We start from the raw sequence: 22,587 nt of genomic DNA on the forward strand, positions 1-22,587 counted from the left end.
GCTTTTTTTTGACTCTAAAAAAATTACCACACTTCATTTTTCGATCCAAATTTTATAGGTCTTATAATTAGTCATTAAGATTTTTTTGTAAAAATTTAAGAAGAAAAAACTTAGGCCCTTTTCAAAAAGTCGTCTAGATTTTTTTTGAAAATTGAAAATATGCAAAGTTGCCTAATTGGTCAATATTTTTTAAACACCCAAAGTTCAACTGTAATCTGAGATGAGTTGGCATGAAATTCGTCTCTTGCATAATTGACTTGAGTTCTGATTGTTCCACTGGCATTATGTTGAATATGAATATCACGATATTGTAGGCACGAACAACAGTGAATGGGATGAGTGTGCAGCAGTAAACTGAGGTGACAATAATCATTCCCGTTGCACGAAGGAGAAGAAATAATATAAGTTGTCAGTTGTGTTGTACACAAATGATGACTATAGTCACCGAGATGAAGAATAGAAGGTGGGAAGATTCACGGGTTTTGGTTGTGTTGAACTTTGATTGTGTTAGTAGCCAGGAAAATAGGAAGTTCACATACCAGTCATACCAGTCAGTTACTCAAATGATACAAAATTGAATGTGTCAATGAATAACGTTGAAAGAGGATATATAGAACAGATTTTCAAATCATATTTTTCGCATTATGAAAAAAAAACAGAACATATCACGAACTAACATATTTAATTTTTTCTTTGATTTCAGAAATAGTATTCTAATGTCTACTATGTTTGAATTCTAGAGCAACTTCATGGAAGTTTGACTTTTGTCAGCAATTGTAATTACTTTTTTCACAATAAGAGTGCTGACTTCAGTCGTCTAAAACTAAAACGCAAGCGGAAAACTTTTAGTCTCTATCTAAATCATACGGAGTAAATAAAATTTATTTTTCAAGTTCATTTCACATGGAAAAAAGGAAACTTTTTTTCCCATGCACTGTCAAATGTTTATCCGTCAAAAGAAAAAAAATAATGTGTGACTCTGACTTTGTTCGTTTACGTTTTTGGTCCACGTAACGAGAAGTAAAATTGAATTGAAATTAAGTTTAGATCACTTCAAAAGTACTGAAATTTCAGTTTCTGTTAAAATGTCGGGCCCTTATGATTTTGAACGCTAGCATTGATTTAGGAAAACAAAACTAGTTCCTTCATTTCATTTGCTTATTTTTACTTTTAATAACAACACTTTTCCTATGTAGTGGACCGTTATAAGAAAAGTAACATACATAAACAAAATCTGTGACGTCACAGATTTGGAAAATCGTCCCACCTGTCATTTTCCATTTCGTATAGTCACGGCCCGGTCGACAGCAGCCATTATTTCTAACCATAGCTGAAAATAGCCATTCTATATGAACCTGAGACGAGACATGACAATAAGGGGCCGATTCCGGACCACCACTTCTGTCAAACTCGGACCACTTGCAACTCGGCTTCTGATTGGTTGATGAGGAAAATAATTGACAAAGATAAATATACAAAAATGGGATTTCCAACATTTTCGTAGTGTTGCCAAATATATTCAAAATTGCATAATAGTTGCATTCACATTTCATTTTAGCGAAAATTTCTATTATGGATTTTTTGTAAGTTTTCGTTTCTATTACGTCCGGTGTTCAGTTCCTGAAGAGGGAAACATTGCATCGGAATTTCCACCCTACATCTTTTTGTGATTCTCTTGCATTCTAGCATAGTATAATAGCAGCGACCTAGCAGAGATGAACATTCAATTATTTTCCAACGTAAAGCATAAATCATGTTGGAACCTGAATAAAGCATACATACCAACAAATAAAAATCTGAATAAACGCTATGTTATATTTTGGAAATGTATTATTTTATCAATATTTCAGTACTGTTAGTGTTTGAACGATATCAAAGTTCAATTATAAAACCTTATTCCTGTATACACTTCACGGTGAAAACGAAATGAATTGTATCCGCGATGACAACGATACGGTGTCGACATATGGATACGAAATTGGTTTTTAACAAGTCTAACTACTCGGCCCGAAGGCACTTTTAAATTGTTAAAATCTGAATGAAAATTTTTACTTGGCGTTATTTATTTACTTGAAGCACGTCTTTCTTATCCTAACTTGAGCTATTTTCTATACACTTTCCGAAATTCTCACAAAAACTTATCATTATAATATAAAATTATCTTCAGATACAATTTTTGTACGAGATTATTTTACCAAATGAAGAAAGCAAAGTTTTTCATTCACATTGAACACTAATTTGATACGAAAATGTTAATTTTTATTTATAATTTCCATTTGAAAAGGTTCAATTCCACCTGAAAACTCACCATTTTCTTTAACTCGTGAAACGAAATTTAATGGCGTGTCGTTCATTTTGATTTCATCGTGAAGTGTAAACGGTAAGGCCCATAATCTCTTGATAAATAAAATATCATACTCCAACTATCAAATCTACGTTTTCTATTCAATTTTTCACATTTAATTTTTTTGCATACCAAAATAACAGGAAAGTACTTATTGTTTGAAATATGTGACATTCGGTTGAACAATTAATACAAAAAAATGGCAGCTCAGAAAATACATGATACGAAGAACACATGTTTTTCATGGGGAAATAATCTTCCGAAATTTTATAACATTTGGCAACCTTCACATCTCGCTTTCCTGTTATCTAGCACTTGGTCGACGAAAATGCAGAAAGAAGAGTAAGAAGCCAGTTGTCACGTCTTGTCTTAGATATGAACATGAGAGATGAGGAAAAAGAAGTCCTCTTTCTTCGTGTAAGCGACGCTACTACCAACGCACATCGTTATGCTTCGTTTTCCGAGCCTGGGAAGGGACAATGACAATGATGAAGTTTCGGGTGGAATGAACGCACATTTTTAAAACTCTGCAAAATTTGAAAAAAAACATCCGATTTCATAAAATTAGTAGTCATTTTGATCACATTATCTTTTAAAGTTTAGTCGTAAAAAATACCAAAGTTGGAAATTACTCTTATTTTCTTTTTGAGTTTACCCGATTGAAACTCAAAATAAACTACTTTTAAAATTTTAAATTCAGCAATAAACAATGTTCAATGTTGGGAATATGAAAAAGGCAATTTTTTCATGTTATATAAAAGAAAGAACGATTGGGTCGAATGTCTTTTCGTCATTAGCAGTTGCTTGGACCAAATAATTTGATGTGGTATGAGGGATGAGGTATATTAGCTTTAGTAAACATAACATTGTGAGTCATTATGCATCTATGACCACTTTGCCCCCAAACATCAATGTAGTTTCTATGCTAATTCATCGCTGGGTTTGACCAAAATTTATATTCACCTCTTCTAGAATATGTGAACAGTCGTCCAAACTGATGTTTTGTCCAACAGATCAGATTGAATAAACTAAATTTCACGAGAAATTGCCTACATCCCATGCGCACAGAACAACGGCCGAATGTCTATCAAGAGAGCGCAATTTCAGTTTTTATTTATATTTCGACATGCGACAGCTCTACTGAAGTACAGGGTGACTCAAAATTCATTAAATTCTTAAAACATAAGGTGCCTATCAATACGGTGTCAATAGTCAATAGTAATACTACCAAACAAGCAGGTGACCACTTTGCCCCCCATGACCAATTTGACCCCATTACCTCTAAATAGGTGCGAATTTTCCTTCGCTCGGACCCATTCACACGCAAACAATTTTTCACGACTGTTCCATGCAAAAGCAGAACAAAGACTGATGCGAGGGAAAGTATTCACGCCTTGCGTGTGTCCGCTATGGTTTCCCAAACATTAATGCAAGCGAGCAAAACAAATCACAGCTTGCATGTATTCGCTACGACGGTTTCTCCAGGTGCCTAGATTTTGCGTCCGTGTTCGGGAACACATTGCGATAACCAATCATCTTCAATGAGCTAGATTGTTATGATTTTAATAGCTTGCTTTCAAAGCAATTTCGCAACGATTGAAACGATTTTTTGGACCAATAAGTGACAATCATGTAATTCGTTGACATTTTATCTTTCGAATGAAGTAATTATTATACCACTCCATTCAGTCGGTAAAGAGGTATTAACGTTCAAAACCTTGCAGTCCAGCGTCACCCCGGTACAGGAATGACTTGAGTCAACCGCGAGTAATCGGTTTTCTACCTTACTTACCATAGAATTATGAAATTGTTTGTGTATAGTTATAAAAATATAGTTAAGAATTCGGCTTTTTAAAACATAGGTAACTGAGCCTGTAAAAATAAATGAATTAATGAAAAAAAGGTTTATTGAGTAAATGATGTCAAGAATAAAACCAAACAATCAAACATTCATAAAAAAAGTTTATCATAAAATTTGTTACACTCCAGATCTGTTCTGTTTGTTCTGTGCTGTCTGGGTTTCCAAATAGATCGCGTAGTTCAACAATACATTTATTTTGTGAAAGAAAAAATGCAATGCAATCTGTCAAAAGTACTAATAGAAATTCAAAGAGAAATAAAAATCACGTGTTTTCATTCTCAGGCATTTTTTTATAATATGCACCGATGAAATCCCAACAACTTTTCAATTGTTCTACATGAATACGAATATACTGTGCATTATATTAAGCCTAAATTCCAATCAGATGTTCATTCGAATAAATGTGTTGAAAAGAATGACATTGGAATAAATATGTTTTATTCTATACTTTATACTAGAGATGAAACGGATATCCGGTAACTATCCGGTATCCGGCCTATCCGGCCAATATTTGTTATCAGGCCGGATACCGGATAGTGAGTCACTATCTGAAGATTCGTCTCAAGATATTTTTGTAAGATGATTTTGATTTGAATGATTTTTGTCTGTCTCTTCACGTTTCGACAACACCTAAATGGTCTAACCTGAACCTCGGGTTTAAAAAGGTTGCAATCAGATAATTTTGATCCTCTTCTAAGTAGTTAAAACGACGTTCCCAGTGTTTAAAGTTTTAAGTTCGGTGTTATTTGTGCAGCCTCGTCTTTATCCAAATACTTTTTTAATGCAGAAATATTAAATTCTTTGTAGCAAACATGATACACAATTGAATAGGATTTTTTCAATTAGCAATAATCGCACCTCGGTATAACCTCATTGGTTACGATATCGCCACTGCGCAAAAAAGAATTGGATACTCAATCTAAACGAAAAAATTTAATATTCGTTCAAAATTTTTATTTAAAAATGTGTTTATTTCTTTCTTACATTTAACACTTCATTTCCACTATACCACATGCCGTTTCTCTCAATTTTGTATTTGCTAATAACTAACGACTATTCTGCCGCCGGATATCCGGCCAGCTTCGAAGCCGGATATCCGGTCTCCGGATATCCTGTCAAACCACTATCCGTTTCATCACTACTTTATACTCAAAATACCTTTTTTTGTGCGGGGGATAGAGACCGCACAAAAAAAGTCGTATAAAAAATCGTGCGAAACATCACCAGTAGCTTTAAAAACCGTGATCGGTACAAAATTTGAAAAAAAAACTATTTTTGTGCGTAGATACACTGGAGAAATAGTTTAGTAAAAGCAGCTACCAAATCTTTAGTAGCAAAAACATTGGTAAAAAATACACATTTTTTGTAAATATTACTAAAATTGGGTAAAAAAGATGTCAGACGTAATGAATGTTCCTACCAGGAATTCGTATATTTTACTTCATACCATTAGTAAGTTTGTTTTTATTGTCATACCTAACAACTGTGATGTGCGCACTTTGTCTTTTGTCTTTTGGAGACGAAGCGATTTGGAGGTAAGCACTTTGTTTTTATTGAATTCAATTATGCATTCAACTCCCCCGAGAATTTGTTTTCATATTTTCAGCGGGGAAAATATCACAAGAAATTTTGATCCATATGAACATAATTGACCTAATACCATTTTTTTCTTTTTTAGTTGGCCTTAAAATTATATGCAGTACAATCATTCATTATAAACAAATCGGAGATAAGTATTCATTTTTTTAACATCATTACATCAGTCACCTCGGTCGGGAAACTATTTTCATATTCCCGCCAAGGATAAACATCAGTTATATTTTATACATTACAATACTATTGACCTTTTTCCTTGTCTTTACAGCTGGCATGACCCCAGACTCGTAATACTTGTTTACCAAAAACCATCCAAGCTATGGGATTGAAGGTAACGGCGAGTTTGTCGCTAAGATTGGAATCTTTCTTGAACACATCATCGACCGTCAAAATCTTAAGGTGAACATACATAATTTATTGCATATTTAATATCATCAACATATGTATTTCTTTTCTTCATAGGGACACGAGAGAACAAAATACGGATGAAACGTGCTAATTCTACCGTCACTCTGATAATCAGCTGCTAATCAGCTAATGCAAATCAGAGCGATGCAGCAGGAAGAGGAACGGGAACTTGCTTTGGAAATGCTCATCAAATTGAGGTGGTTGAGGCTGCGATTAAAATTTGCCTCTTGTACGCAGTTTATAGAATGATTCCAACGAGAATTATTGATGTTGTTTATAGAATAACTTATTAGTATAATGTATTCTAAGTATGTAGAATTAAACGCAATCAAATACAATTTTTTAAATTAAAAATAATTATTAAAAAATATTGTCATTATCCCTGATGATTACCTCTAACAAATATGAAGCAAAATTTTCACTGTTATTGCACCAATGTTGGACCAACAATTTGTAGTTTGTTTGACATATGTGCCTACCATTTTTTTTTGTAACATGTACCAATGATTAGTAGGGTAGAAAATGACTAGAGAATTGGTAACATGTACCAAAAAATTCGTCATATTTACAAAATTTTCCTCTCAGTGTAGGGACAGCATAAAAAGCTTCCCCTAAGAGAATAACTTAAATCCACACTGTTCACGGTTCGAATTCCTTTTGTTTCCCTGCTTTGCGATGGGACAGTTTGCCTATTCGATTGCGCGTGGCTGTGTTGTGCTATTAGTTCATGTCGAAACTATGTTGCTATTTGAAATCATGTAGAGTGCAACATAGTGCATTTGACGGAAGGATGAAAATAATTTGAGAAATTAATGTTTTAGACGGAAATATGGTTTTTTCGCATTGAAATGCATATAACACATCGAAAAAAAACTAAATGAACGATAACTTCGGCAAATATGCTCCTTTTCATACACCGCACGAAAAAAATTGCACAAAAAACCGCACAAGAACAGTAAATCGCACAAAAAAAATCGTACAAAAAAATTCGCATAAAAAAGACCGCATAAAAACAGGTTTTCCTGTAGGTCGAAATAACGGTACTGTTTCGTTCAAAACGGTACGTTTGATCTATCCTGCCTATCCCGAACACAAAACACAGTACTTCTCAGAAGGTGGGATAGGATTTTGATAGCTTTCTCTAAATAGCGACCATCTTGGATTTTGTGAATCGGACATAGGCAATCATTTCTCTTCAGTCAGTGTTGTCATTTAATTTAGATTAGGTTTTTAGAGAAAGCGGAAGAGAATCATTTTTCAGATGAACGGATGAATGGTCATATCATCAAATAAAACTCACGGTTTGGTGAGTCATTACCAAGGTTCTAATACAGGATACTATTTTGGAGTTTTTTTTATGGCAGCTCACGCGTGTTTCGTGGCATGGGTCAGAGGGAAATTTTTCCAGTTTCTATTGCCAGTATTACGTTCAGGTGAAGTTTACATATAATTGAATATTATTATCAAAATTTGTGCTCCCTGAAAAAGCTGTGAAAACCTCTTGAAAAATGAACGATTAAGATTGTTTTTTCAGCGTAGGTCTTTTTCGTCATTTCGTCGGGCAAGAACACACTTTATACACTTTATAAACTTTTGCCCATCATCGTATTAATTCCTATTGAGCACCTTCTTTAGTTCCTTTGAATAAATTCCATCAGTCAATAATTGTATAGCACCGCGTGCAGTTTATTACCGCTAATGGCGTCTATGAATATCTAAAGCGACATATCAATGCAGCAATTATTGCGATTTTCAGCATTATCTCATCTTCTCACCTTCACCCAACGCTCGGGCGTGCGACGTTTCATCTCCTGTTTTGCAAGCCAGGACCACGCGAAGGAGTCCTCTATACATATTTCCTTCAGGCTCATTACGACAACTTGTAAAAATTGCTCAAGCCGTGATTATGTAGCTCTTCACACCTACCTTTTCGACCCAAGTGCGCTGCCCAGACACCCAAGAGCCGGCCCGAGCCCCCCTGGCATGCAGAAATCTCCTGCTAAAAAAATATTGTCCTGTTCCAAGGCTTCGCGGCACTCGTTGATGTTGGTGCCGGTAATTATAAACGGTAATTGCCGACATTAAGTAAAATCGAATCGCTTTAATCGACAATTATTATCGCACCATTTGTATCTTGCTCGAGTCGTTTCAGCGCGAGGGGAACACAACGGTGCAAACAAATTACCTCAGATCGCGAATCGCTGCTACCGGTTGGTGGGGCCGGAAGGGCGGGTTCAGTTTCGCGGCGTGAATTGCCCGTGCCACTCGAGGTGTCAGCCAGCTGTCACATGTGCCGAGCTGTCAGGTCCAAAAGTTCGGTTTCGTGAGAAAATCAGCGCCGACAGTCAATTACAAACACAGTGTCCACCGTGGAAAGCTATAAATTGCAACCGGAGCCTTTATGGTGTTTCCGAAATTAATGCTCCAATGTTGTGTGTTGGTTGCCCTAACATGCACGCAAGCTTTAAAAACATTGGCGTTTATCTACAATTAGCGTTGTCTTATTTGCCTGCTACCGAACCGCATGATATTCAAATTTATTGGCGTTATTCAATTTAATATGCAACACCCGCGTTTTTTTTTAATCTGCCTTCGCGCTCTCGCTATGTTATGATCGAGCATAACAGAGCAATTTTCAAATGAAGCTGTATCCGCTCTTCGCACACCTGCACTTGTGTCCGTGTGTATGGCCGTGTATAGTGCCACCTGGTCGGTGCTCCCGTTTGTGTGTTTGGGTTGGCGATTTTCGGTGCACGGTGCCCACTTTTATATTGCCCTCGACACACCCTTCCAGTACATAAATTCCAGCAATTATCGCGTGGGATGTTCATCAGCTCGTGGTTTCGTTGTCTCAGCACTTTTGCCATATGAGAAATTATGCATTTTTATCTGCCTCGGTCGCATGGAAACAGAAGGGAACGTTAAGACCTGAGCCGGCCAGGCGGCACGATGTGCTTACGGTGTTCCTGATGCAGTGTTCTACTTTTGTCCGAGGGCAGCAGCTTCAAGGAAACCTGCCAGCAGCGGTACAGCCAACGCACAGAGGAACATTTGGGTCAAGAAGCTGGTCAAAGTAGGAAAAAAAAAACTCAAAACCCTACTTTGTCAATCATACTAATATATAGTGATATAACAGATTTGAGATAAGAAAAATGTTCAAAACGAAGTTATTTTCTTGCACTTCCATAAAAATTCTCATAACATTGTTTCGACAGTACCGAATTGTTCCAATACCTGACATCTGTGCTTCCACCAACCTTTACGTACCTTTTTAAATTTCGTCTTGATAAAAATAGCATATATTTCTCGATCCACCGGAAGTGAGTGGATTAATATACTTAATACTAATATAAAATCCTTCCCGTTATTTATCGTTATTACATCTGGGAAAACTCCCAGTTGTAGTGTCTGGAACCGAGTTACTATACCTACAGAATATTCTGTATTTCTACAGATTTTTTAGACATGTTAAAAACAAGAATCTGTAGTTACTTACTGTAGTTACTGTAATTTCAGATTTTTTAGGTTTCAAACAGAATTTATATTTTTTTTTCTGTATTATAGTGACTTTCAACGCTTCTGGCTGGTTCGTCACTTTTACCTTCCATTTTGGAAGAATGTCGGGAGTGAGAATTGAACTCGTGATCTTGAGCGTGAGAAGTATGGATGTTACCTCCACGCCAGATCGGCTCCAACAGAATTTATAGATTTTTTAAAATAATGTAATAGTAGTTATGGCTTGATGAGATGAGAGTCATCTCTTTTTGGCATTCATATGTAGCATGATGTCCTGCTTTCTCAAAATTTCAAACTCTTTTTCAAAATAACTATTCAGTCAAAAGTATTGGATACCCTGAAAAGGACCGATGGTTTTGCGTGGTTCTGTAGAAGCAGTTAGAGATGGGTGATTAGTTTTTTATTAGTTTTTCACCGCCCCTATTCACACTTCAAAAGCGAACTTAACTTAAATTATGTTTAATGGTTTTTTTTTCTCTGCGCTGTATTATTTGTTTGTTTTTTTCTTTGACGTAGGACTACGTCTTTCATTAAGGGTGCCAAATCAGAAAACAGGTCACGTTTTTATGAAATAAAGTTAACGTTAATAACTATTTTTGATGCGAACGGATTTTAACGATTTGTACACCAATCGAATCGGAAACTTTCTAAGATTTGTTTGATATGTTATACATCACAATCCCATAGTCTGTATATTGTTTAAATTGATGAAAATTGGAAGCATTCCCATTTCCCCATACATTTGTTCTGTCCATTTGTGAACTTTCCCGAACAGAGCTGTCAATAATGAGCAACTTATGCAGCCGCTAAAATAGAAACAGTCAGAGACGAATGAATCGTTGGATTTAAAGTCTCCGTAAATAAAGGAAAAGAAGAAGAAGAAGAAGAAGAATAGAAACAACGAAGGGGAATAGCAAAAAGAGAATATTTGCGAAGTAAGTAAGCAGTCGCTAGCGTATAAGTCTTGCATCTCCTCTGAAGAAAATTCTTAGAATATTTGCGTGCCCGAAACAACAAAGATCGCCTGTTCTGCTCGTTTTGTGTTTTATTATTATTTTTTTTTGTCTGTATTATAGTGATTTTCAACTCATTTGGCTGGTTCGTCACTTTTACTTCCATTTTTGGAAGAATGTCGGGAGTGAGAATTGAACTCGTGACCTTCAGCGTGAGAGGCATGGATGTTACAACTACGCCAGATCGCCTCCCATTTGTGTTTTATGTTCCCCCTCGAGCTTTCACAATTTTCATGCTAGCGAATATTTCACTTAAAGTTTATCGCTGCAACTGTGTGCATTTTATGACCGAATTTATGACCTTTCGATGTATTCGCAAAAAATAACTGACATGATAAACCAACAAATTAAAAAAAAAAGACTGCGTAGTCCTACGTCTTAGGCGGTGGTGTCTCGGATACAACCCCTCGAATTTTTTTTCTAAATAGTTGTCTGTCTCTATTACAAAACCATCGTTTGTGGAGTCACCTAAACACTAGTTTTAATATTAGATTGTGACTGCCAATATCAGTTGGCAAAAAAACAAAAATCGAATTCATTGAGAAAAATCTGAAACGAAAATTAGTCAGGCATCTTTAGTCTGATATTTGGAAAAAAAAGTATTGATAAATTGTCGAAAGTAGAACAAAATGAGAAGAAAAAAAATGGATGTGAGAGAAAAAGTGGCTCCTTAGCTTAGCTAGGGTGGGCAGCATTCATTCTTGTTCTCGCGGGAACAATACACGAGATATGTATCCTTATTGCTTATATTCTATTATTCTCGTGCTAGCCACAGTGCGACCAGAGGCGATTACATTTTTGTTTTCCACCATTGTTATCTATTTGATAATCCTCCTCAAAGAGATACGAAACACGACCCGGTAAGTCCTGTTTAATATTTCTTTTTTTGACGTAGGACTACGTCTTTCAGGAAGGGTTCCAAATCAGAAATGATGTAACGTTATGAAATAAAGTTAACGTTAATAACTATTTTCGCTACGAACGGGTTCTGATGGTTTGCATACCGATGGAATCGGATTTTTCCTAAGATTCAATTTCCTCATCAGTAAACGGGTAAAATTTATGATAATTAGCAACATTTTCATTTGCCAATACATTTGGTATAAATAAGCGAGCTAGCAAGCACAGCACAACAAGCGGACATAATTTATTCTTATACACACATACATACAAACATACACAACTCGAAACAAGAATAAAGAAATGAAAGTTATTTCGAAAATCTCAGGGTATTTTTGTTCGGTGAGTAAACACATCGATTTTCATGTCAATGCACGTCAGAATTGCGGCACTGAATGCAGCGTTCGTTCTAGGGGTAACGAGAGAGGAACTCTCGTTATCTCTGAGACTTCATACGTTTCTAGCCCTGAAGAGGGCCAATTTGGACAACTTCAATCCAAACTTCTTCTCCAACTGCCTTGACAAAGACACTTCATTGTCGTTCGACGCTCCTCAGCAAACCGTGTCCGCCTTCAGGATCACCAAATGAAGATCTATTGGAGTTTTTCTGTAGAAAAGCCCAGTAATGAAGCGATCATAATGCAGCATGTCACGTCGCATCAAAGAGAGATATAAAATAGCTGACTGCGACATATTTGGTTAGTGACGTTCTAGAGTGTACATTTGAAAATAGTTCTGTTTTCAAGATCGCTCGCGTAGCTCAGTACAATCGTTCTGTGCAATGAATTATACGTTTGTAGAAAAGAATACGGTTTTGCTAGAAGTATGCATTTGGTTGATTTACCAATATGGAAAACTAAAACTAAACTCTCAACTATTATTCTATCTGGTCACTAGTTGGCTGACTGATGAATTGTGTCTGAAGTATGCATCTCATCTTCTTGGTTGAAACTATTGAAATCACAAAAATTTATAAAAATGGGTACCTGCTTGGAGTTCATCTCAGTCGTAATCGGTCAGGGGTTGGGCGCATGTTCACTGACTGAGAAAGTAAAGTTTGTTGTTTGATTTGCCGCTCGAATTTGCATTTTTGCATACAATTCAAGCTTCCATGGTTTTTAGTTGCATACAATTAGCTAGCACGGCTTTTTGTTTGGCATACAATACAATTTTTCCACTCACACACTTACAAGCATAACTTTCAACAATCTTCTAAACTATCCATTCATCCATTCATTGGGAATTGATCAAGATACAGCTCCAAAAAACGGTTACTAAGCTAACGGAAGTCTTACGTCAAACTTGCGGTTATATCACAGCTAAACCCATCCATACTTTTATGTTTTCCCGTCCGTCAGTGAGTGCAAGCTCTGCACTATGCTAGCTTTGCGCATATTCTGAGAACGCATTTTGAGGCGAAAAATATTGCACGTCTGTCCAAAACGGAAGCAAACTATAAACTGAGGTTGGCCAGGGGGAGCACAATATTCGTAGTGTTTCCACGGCCATCCGGCGACATGCATCAACCGCCGACCAACCTTGACTTCGATGGACTTTCAAGCATATGTATAGATTTTCAAACTAAGTCACTAAGCAACCCATAACCTTTTATCCACCGGCAAACAAGTGTTAGTGCTCAAATTCTTGCAATCCAAACGTAACGCATTCGTTTTAGAAATTTCCGAAAACTTACACCCCAGTACAGTAGCAGAAATAAGGTGCTGCAAAAATACAGAAGCACTCTCCACCAAACGGTATGCAAATCGAAGTCTTACCCCGCCGATCATTGTACCACTAAATGCGATATTTATCTTCCAATCCTACTTTATATCGAGCAAAACAGTTGTGTCTGACTGCTGTCTGCTTATTGAAGCAAGACTGTAACTTGAATAATGATGATCATGGTTTGAACTAAAAAAAAATAGATTTTTCAATCCATCCGCCTCTTGCCTTGTGAAAGGCCATGCTAGAAACTGTGGAAAATGTTGAATTCGTCTGTAACAAGATGGTTCTCACTGGAATCTGCGACATAGAGAGGTTCAACTACGACTGAAAACAAACAGTGAAACGAAATTTGAATCATCTGAACGATCAGATGACCATTTTGCTGCTGTGGCAATAGATGATATTGAAAGTCACCCCCATATAGTCCTGTTAGGCGTAGCCCACGTCAAAGACTCGAGAACAGATTCTGAATCAGTAGAGACACCGCTATACCCGATAAGTATAATATTTGCCACCTTTTTCAAGCTTGCACGAGATAAGCAACGGTTGAAAACACGAGACATACTCGATACGGGTTCGTTGTAACCGTAATTTGTACGAGAGCGAGGGAGGCGGAGAAAAGTATGAGAACGCAGGCTACGAAGGCGTAGATTAAAATTGATCAACTGAAGAAGATCAGCACAGTCGATTCTCTAAGAAATCAGATCTTATATGAACGTTGCCTTCGCTACAATTTACAACGATCCTCATAGCTTGGTAAATTCGAAGGATCCCTCCAGGGCAAGTTACGTAGGGCGAAACGGACGAATTTCCGCTGGATAGCCTCAATCCGCTGAACTCTTGAAGAAAATGCAAGTTAAAATAATTTTTTTGACGAAAAATCCCCGACCTTCGGCAAGACGACGGCGAATCATACGACACAATCAATACATTCACTTGAGACGCTACCATGAGCGACGCCTACACAATCTTTGCAATAGACTTGACCAAAACGGAATGCATTGTCATGATATTACAGTACGTGTGTTCAAACAAAAAATGAGTTCTTTAAAGAGCTTCATTACATCATTACACTTAATCGGTTCCACACTTTCGGCGATCGATACACGCCGACCTTACGACGCGAGTTGGGTTGCCGGTCAGTATTCGACGTTCTGCTGAACAGACCGTCCAAGACTTAACCAGAAGTTAGACAATGAAAATCCCGCGTAACGAGAACTCCAATGATAAATTCCTTGCAAGGGAGAGGTTTGGTTAGAACCGTCCTGCAGTACAGGCCAATTCTAATTCCAAGTTTGTTTGTAAGTTTCTATGTTCCACTTGCAGCACAAGTGAAACAGAGTAACTCAGGATTTGTAGCGAAGTGAAAGATGCAACTTAGTAAACTTCCTCACGCCGGAGGAAAACCTTTTTCGGATGTAGAGGACCCGAACGTACTACTTGAATATTCTTTGGATACTTTATTGATACTGATTATTTACATGCTTTGTGGGTTCTTAAATACTAAGATAATGGATTGTCAGCAATTTTGATGCCCCTTGCTTCCCAGTGTGAAAGGAGTTACAATTTCATTCAATAATATTTTGCCACCCGGGAAGCAAAGGGCGTTCAAATTCGGTATCCCTTTCGAATCGGGAATATGTGTCCATGCTATTTTTTATACAGTATGTTCTCTTCCAGTCGCTGGTTAGGTTAAACCGCGACGAAATCTAATTGCTGATCCTAGCACAACTGACCTATATCCATACTCGTGAACGCGTGCGCGTAATGAATCAGCTCTTTGTAATCTGATCCCTCGCTCGGTCAGTGGCACGGCAGCGCGCTCATATTGTCGCTTTACAGCTGGTGGAAGGAAAATTGAACGAACGCTAACAGCTGATTTCAGCTAGCGGCGACACACACTTTACTGAATGTAGTCGGTTGAATGGCAAAAGTGAGGATTAACTCATATACACACTTTTAGTTTAGTTAGTCGACAAAATACGCCCTGAAGAAATCGATAGTGTTCTAAAATCCGAGCGAGTCCGATTTTCGTCGTGAAAGGAAAGTTGTACTGGATTTTCGGTTTTGCATGAAATGAGGATGAAATAAACACGATTTTGAAACAAAAATTATAAATGAAAGAAATCTATCGCATCAAATCTGTAATTTACGTAACAGAGTAACTTCTCTGGGACGGCCATCCGGCCATTCTCTGCAAGTGAGAAAAATCTTGAACAACAATTTTGATCGAATCGTGAATTTCTGTTATCACAAACATGGTGCAATTTGTATCGCCTTGCATGGCAAACGGAAAATGTACACATTCGTCTCAACTGCTAGTGCAGTCATTTTTGGTTTGGAAGAACGAACTAATTCTCAAACAAAGAAAAAAAAGTTTAACAGAACAAGTTTAACAGAACAATTAGGCATTCGCTAACAAGTACACCTTGTTAGCGAATGCCTAATAACTGCTTATAAAAAACCCGGTGTATTGCTAAACTAAAATGCCCGAAGCTCCTGGTAGACAAATATACTAGAAAACTTTGATTGCGTTTTTCTCTGTTGCTGATTTTGGAACATGGGACAACTATGCGTAGAACGGCAGTTTACACAACGATTCAAACTCAAAAATACATTGCAATAACTTTGACCAGTATTTTGATCCAAATATCTCCATGTGCAGCGGCCGAGACAGACATTTATGAGGCAGAGATTCTTTAAAAATGTACCCCTATTCTACCAAGTCAATCGCATCTGAGCTTTGTGTCTGTTTGTTCCGCTCCATTTCGTGATCTTCGCGGAAAATATGCCCACATTGCGGAGGTGATGGAACCCATTGCGCCGCTGCGGTGCTATGAACTATGTTGTCATCTTTCGCAATAATTTATGGACATGTTGTGAATTTTTAATGATTATTTATGAAAAATTGCCCAGCCGATGGCCTGGAATGGTGCCCACAGCTGGGCCGGAAACCGCCAAAACAAACGGATTGGTGGTTCTCGTGCAATGTTCTTCGGATGGCACGCGCTCCTTTTTCAATGTGTCGGGAAGTGCGGTTCGCGTGATATGTTGCATTTGTGACTCGAGTTTGTTTTAGTCTCCCAGATGCCATTGCGAAAATTACACAGCATTTAGAAGCATTAATGTGACTCCGAGGGGATGTCGTCTTGATCATTAAAATTAATGTTTAACAATTTTGTACATGTTAGCAACTATTGTGTGTCATGTTTGTGGAAATTAAATCTCCATTAAATTTTATTCCCGCTAGCATTTGACTCCGGGAACAAGTACCGGTCGACAATGGTGGCACATTGTGACTCCCACAAAAGACCATCTCTGGTACCGTTTCCCCCAATGACGACAGAAACCAGGCAGCAATGCAATGGTTCCACACAGCCACAGCTAAGGGCTCTCGCGCAGACAATTATAACATTCACGGCCATGATCATAACGTAATTATAATTCCCACGCGGAACCATGTACAACTTCGAGGCTTCGAGCAAAGGGACAGACGTAAACGTTTCCCTAGAATAACGACTTCGCTCTCACTTTTATCGTGAAGCTGAAAGTCTTCTCGGCGGTGCTTTCGAGCATGGAATGCATACGGACAATGGGAATCAAGTTTGCTGCGGTGGTCGTCATCGTTGCCGGATTGTAGAATTGTAACCATTCACGAAGGGATTATAAGTCACTCTTAGGAACTACACCACAATGTACTGCAGTTGTGTTTCAAAACACCAACCATTGAGTGCACGATGTTTGCAATGTCGAGTTTCAATTTATACACCAAACAAAACTAGGCCTAGAACACAATGGCTACGGTCACTCTATCATCGAACGTTAGAGTGATTTCAGCCTGTGGAGCTCCCACGCTGTGGTGAACTTCCTCCCTTTTCTTGTTCAAGTCTCCCATGCGCCACCAGGAAGTCATCTGAAACATCGGCTCCGACGATAGGATGCTCCGCATTCATTAGGAACAACTAGACCGAGAAACAGAACACCATCAACAGCTGGGCGAGGCTCAGAATGACCTCGAGGCTCTCGAGAACCCGGTAGATCTTTGTTTTTATTTCCGATCTGCTCGGCGCCCGGGCAAACGGACATGCAAAGCGTGCTGGATGGAATACCTAATGGAGTTTTTACAATTATGCCGAGCGAGCAAAACTGGTCACGGTTGATTCACGGGTCGGAATGTGTGGAGCTCTGCACATGCCACTAGTGAAACTGTTTGTTACTCGAGACAGCTTCTCCCGGGGGATAACTGTGTTGCCCCGTTGGCATTTTGTTTAGGTTCTGGGATCGGAGAACAATGCGCTGTTGGTGGAACTATGCAATCTATTATTCTGGAAGATACTTAGTGAAGGGGGATGGTTTTATTTCTTTTGTGGCGATTTCCACATCTCACAAAGATCATGCACATTATTTCTCTGTCGTTTGATTACCACGTTAATCGAAAAGTGCCAGAGATTCATTCAGAATCTTCAAAATATGGTCCGTTTCGTCATTAACGGGTACAGGTAATCTTCGATATAACGTACATTTCACTTTCAAAATTGTACATTGTATCGAATTGTACGTTATATCGAAGCCTCATGAAGTACTCACAAACGTAGTCTATAATACATTAATGTGTTGCTGTTTTAGTAAAGTTAATGAATAACTTCAATCAGAAGACGAAGCCAGCCTTTCTCACGATGTTTCCCTTTGAACTGTTGATTCAAGCTTGATTCATTTAGAATCCGGAATAACAAAACCAGCTGTATTTCGGGATTGATTGGAGGTACAAAACTTGTTTTAGCATCACAATACAGATAATTCATTGTTCTATCAGGAAAAAAAATATTGAATTTTTTTTTCCTTTACACTTTGGAAAAATGTACGTTCTATCGAGGTAAAATGTACGTTATAACGAGGGTACGTTATATCGAAGTTTCCCTGTACCCAGAAAATCATTTATGGGTTTGTTTATTTTTTCTGCTCAAATGAAACATTCTTGATTTTCAGCTATAAATAAAAGAATTGAAGTTATTGATCACTAGTTGACCGAGCAAACTTGGTACCGCCCAAAATTTATTTTTCGTTATCACATTCACGTTTTCTTACCAAGCGCACGTTCATGGGTCCAATCGCAGAACTGTTCATTGATTGATCTTCTAATGAACCCTTTAAAATTATCTTTTACTATAAAATTCCTAGTACTTCTACCAAAACTCGTCATTATAATATCATATTATTTTCAGACACAATTCTCGTTCAAAATTTTTCAACCACTTGCAAATAACATGTTTCTCTGTTACATGCCGTAAATGTTTGATACAGAAAATATGATAGAATAAAGACAACCCTAAATCGGACAATTCCATTCTCTAGTTTCGCTCTTATCAACACATTTTGTGATCCATTTTTATTTACATGAACAGAAGAAGATATAGGAGTGCGATTTATCACATTGAAATCCATTTCGACTTTCGAACAAAGATCAATTTCGTTAGCGCGAACATCAAATGGACTAACAATGCTTGTCACTATGTATTTGTAGAACGTATGCGAATTGAATTTTTCGAAAATTCCCATTTTCCCATTTTCTTTCAGAGTTTTCCGAAATTTTTCCATTGTCATGTTTGGTGTATTATTATGTGTATTATTTTTACGGGACCACCTCTCCATTCCAGAGGAGGGAGGGCTGTCTGTAGAGAGGGGGAGAGTGTCTAACCGGCATAGAAACATTTATTGCCCCCAAAACCCCCACATGCCAAATTTGGTTTCGCTTGCTTGATTAATTCTCGAGTTTGGCAGAAATTTGTGTTTCATTTGTATGGCAGCCCCCCCTTAAAGAGGGAGGAGGGGTCTCAAACCATTATAAGAACCGTCACCGGCCTCAAAAACCCCTACATATGTACAAATTTACAAAGTGGTTCAGTAATTTCCAAGTCTATAAGAATCAGAAAGACAGACATAAATCCATTTTGACGTAGGACTACGTCTTTCATTTCTATACCGGGGTGTAAAATCAAAGTTTCGAAAACGAAAGCGTTACGCCGGAGACCGAGATTTTGAGCGTTAATAGCTCCTAAACAACTGAATGAAATGGTATAATAAACACTTCATTCGAAAGATAAAATGTCTACGCGTTATATACTTGTTACTTTTTGATCCAAAAACTTGTTTCAATAGTCTTAAAATTGCTTTCAAAACAGGCTATTGAAATCACCAATCGGTATATAAGCGAGCGGCGCTCGGAAATCCACTCAGTTCTAATTGAACAGCGATTGGAGCATGTTGTCGCTGTTGCGGTGAAGCTCTTTATTTATCATGAAAGCGCGGATGAACGGTGTCACCAAGAGCCTGTTTGTGCACCCTAGGCCAGAAGGGAATCTATCAGGAGGAGAGTGATGCCACAAACGGTTCCCTGGGAAGACATCGCTACACACACATACACGCGCGGCTATTAACAGGTGGTTATCGAGTTGGCATTAAACACTGGTGGGCTTCCAGTATCGAGGAAAATGTGGAAATATCTAATCGTTACTGAAAATAATCTGCCAGTTCCTCTGGGAATTTTCAAAATATATTCATGTGAAAGAGTTTAATTGAATGATTTCTATCCATGTTACACTGTGACCAAATATGTTTCAATCAAGTGCTATTAACAGGTGGTTATCGAGTTGGCATTAACCACTGGTGGGCTTCCAGTATCGAGGAAAATGTGGAAATATCTAATCGTTACTGAAAATAATCTGCCAGTTCCTCTGGGAATTTTCAAAATATATTCATGTGAAAGAGTTTAATTGAATGTTTTCTATCCATGTAACACTGTGACCAAATACATTTGGTTTTGTGGTTTTTCAATCAATCGCAATTAACAGGATAGCTTCAGAAGATTATTCTTCCCCATCAGTAGGATATTTCCGTAACCAATATTGTATGCGCCCGCAATCGATTATTGCTCAGTCGCCGAAAGTTCCGAGCTCAGAGAGTTCATTCCCCTCTAGTTTGCCTCCCAAATTGCTATCGTAAACCACACCTTCTCTCGATTCAATCACACACAAAAAGCATACTTAAGCGATATTCTGGTGGTGAGACACATTCATTTTTCGTGAGGACATCGACAAGACAACATCGTTGCCTAACGTGCTGGAGGAGGTGGACGGCGAAGGATCGACACATACACGCGCCGAACTCTTTCCGTTAGGATGCCATTCAGCATCGAGAAAGTTCCGGAAAGATCTAATCATTGCTGGAAAATAATCTGCCAGTTCCTTTGGGAATTTTCAAAATATATTCATGTGAAAGAGTTTAATTGAATGTTTTCTATCCATGTAACACTGTGACCAAATATGTTTCAATCAAGTGCTATTAACAGGTGGTTATCGAGTTGGTATTAACCACTGGTGGGCTTCCAGTATCGAGGAAAATGTGGAAATAACTAATCGTTACTGAAAATAATCTGCCAGTTCCTCTGGGAATTTTCAAAATATATTCATGTGAAAGAGTTTAATTGAATGTTTTCTATCCATGTTACACTGTGACCAAATATGTTTCAATCAAGTGCTATTAACAGGTGGTTATCGAGGTGGCATTAACCACTGGTGGGCTTCCAGTATCGAGGAAAATGTGGAAATATCTAATCGTTACTGAAAATAATCTGCCAGTTTCTTTGGGAATTTTCAAAATATATTCATGTGAAAGAGTTTAATTGAATGTTTTCTATCCATGTTACACTGTGACCAAATATGTTTCAATCAAGTGCTATTAACAGGTGGTTATCGAGTTGGCATTAACCACTGGTGGGCTTCCAGTATCGAGGAAAATGTGGAAATATCTAATCGTTACTGAAAATAATCTGCCAGTTCCTTTGGGAGTTTTCAAAATATATTCATGTGAAAGAGTTTAATTGAATGTTTTCTATCCATGTAACACTGTGACCAAATACATTTGGTTTTGTGGTTTTTCAATCAATCGCAATTAACAGGATAGCTTCAGAAGATTATTCTTCCCCATCAGTAGGATATTTCCGTAACCAATATTGTATGCGCCCGCAATCGATTATTGCTCAGTCGCCGAAAGTTCCGAGCTCAGAGAGTTCATTCCCCTCTACTTTGCCTTCCAAATTGCCATCGTAAACCACACCTTCTCTCGATTCAATCACACACAAAAAGCATACTTAAGCGATATTCTGGTGGTGAGACACATTCATTTTTCGTGAGGACATCGACAAGACAACATCGTTGCCTAACGTGCTGGAGGAGGTGGACGGCGAAGGATCGACACATACACGCGCAGAACTCTTTCCGTTAGGATGCCATTCAGCATCGAGAAAGTTCCGGAAAGATCTAATCATTGCTGGAAAATAATCTGCCAGTTCCTTTGGGAATTTTCAAAATATATTCATGTGAAAGAGTTTAATTGAATGTTTTCTATCCATGTAACACTGTGACCAAATATGTTTCAATCAAGTGCTATTAACAGGTGGTTATCGAGTTGGTATTAACCACTGGTGGGCTTCCAGTATCGAGGAAAATGTGAAAATAACTAATCGTTACTGAAAATAATCTGCCAGTTCCTTTGGGAATTTTCAAAATATATTCATGTGAAAGAGTTTAATTGAATGTTTTCTATCCATGTAACACTGTGACCAAATACATTTGGTTTTGTGGTTTTTCAATCAATCGCAATCAACAGGATAGCTTCTGAAGATTATTCTTCCCCATCAGTAGGATATTTCCGTATCCAATATTGGATGCATAAAACCTTGTGCCTCCTTTCGCTGGGTCACTTGTGCTTCGTTACTGCTTTGGTCCTCGGATCAGTAAATATTTACTTTTCTTTACAGCATATATTAAATATCTTATGAAGCATGGGATCTCTTCCTACCTTCTTCTTTAACCGAGGGTCGAGCGGACAGATCTGATGAGTGATTTTTTTGGTTTCCCTTTCGCCAGTCCCCTCTGGGCTGGTTTTATTGTGGCTCTTCACTGGGCAAGAGGCGAATGAACTGCAAAGTTTAAAGCCTCTTAAAAACAAAGAAAGAAAGAAAGTGAGACACATTCATTTTTCGTGAGGACATCGACAAGACAACATCGTTGCCTAACGTGCTGGAGGAGGTGGACGGCCAAAGGATCGACACATACACGCGCAGAACTCTTTCCGTTAGGATGCCATTCAGCATCGAGAAAGTTCCGGAAAGATCTAATCATTGCTGGAAAATAATCTGCCAGTTCCTTTGGGAATTTTCAAAATAT

The 22,587-nt window shown here is 37.9% G+C and overlaps 1 protein-coding gene and 1 non-coding gene across 6 annotated transcripts in view; both read right to left on the reverse strand.

Moving 5' to 3' along the window:
- The window catches only part of LOC129763196 (band 4.1-like protein 4), a 518,162-nt gene that overhangs the window by 238,504 nt on the left and 257,071 nt on the right, over positions 1-22,587 (reverse strand). The gene's annotated exons all lie outside the window — the stretch shown is intronic.
- On the reverse strand, positions 4,974-5,108 carry LOC129763899 (U4 spliceosomal RNA). Its single transcript, XR_008741068.1, has one exon. It is a non-coding gene; the product is annotated as a U4 spliceosomal RNA (small nuclear RNA).

Source organism: Toxorhynchites rutilus, chromosome 1, assembly GCF_029784135.1.
Source record: "Toxorhynchites rutilus septentrionalis strain SRP chromosome 1, ASM2978413v1, whole genome shotgun sequence".
Classification (NCBI taxonomy): Eukaryota; Metazoa; Arthropoda; class Insecta; order Diptera; family Culicidae; genus Toxorhynchites; species Toxorhynchites rutilus.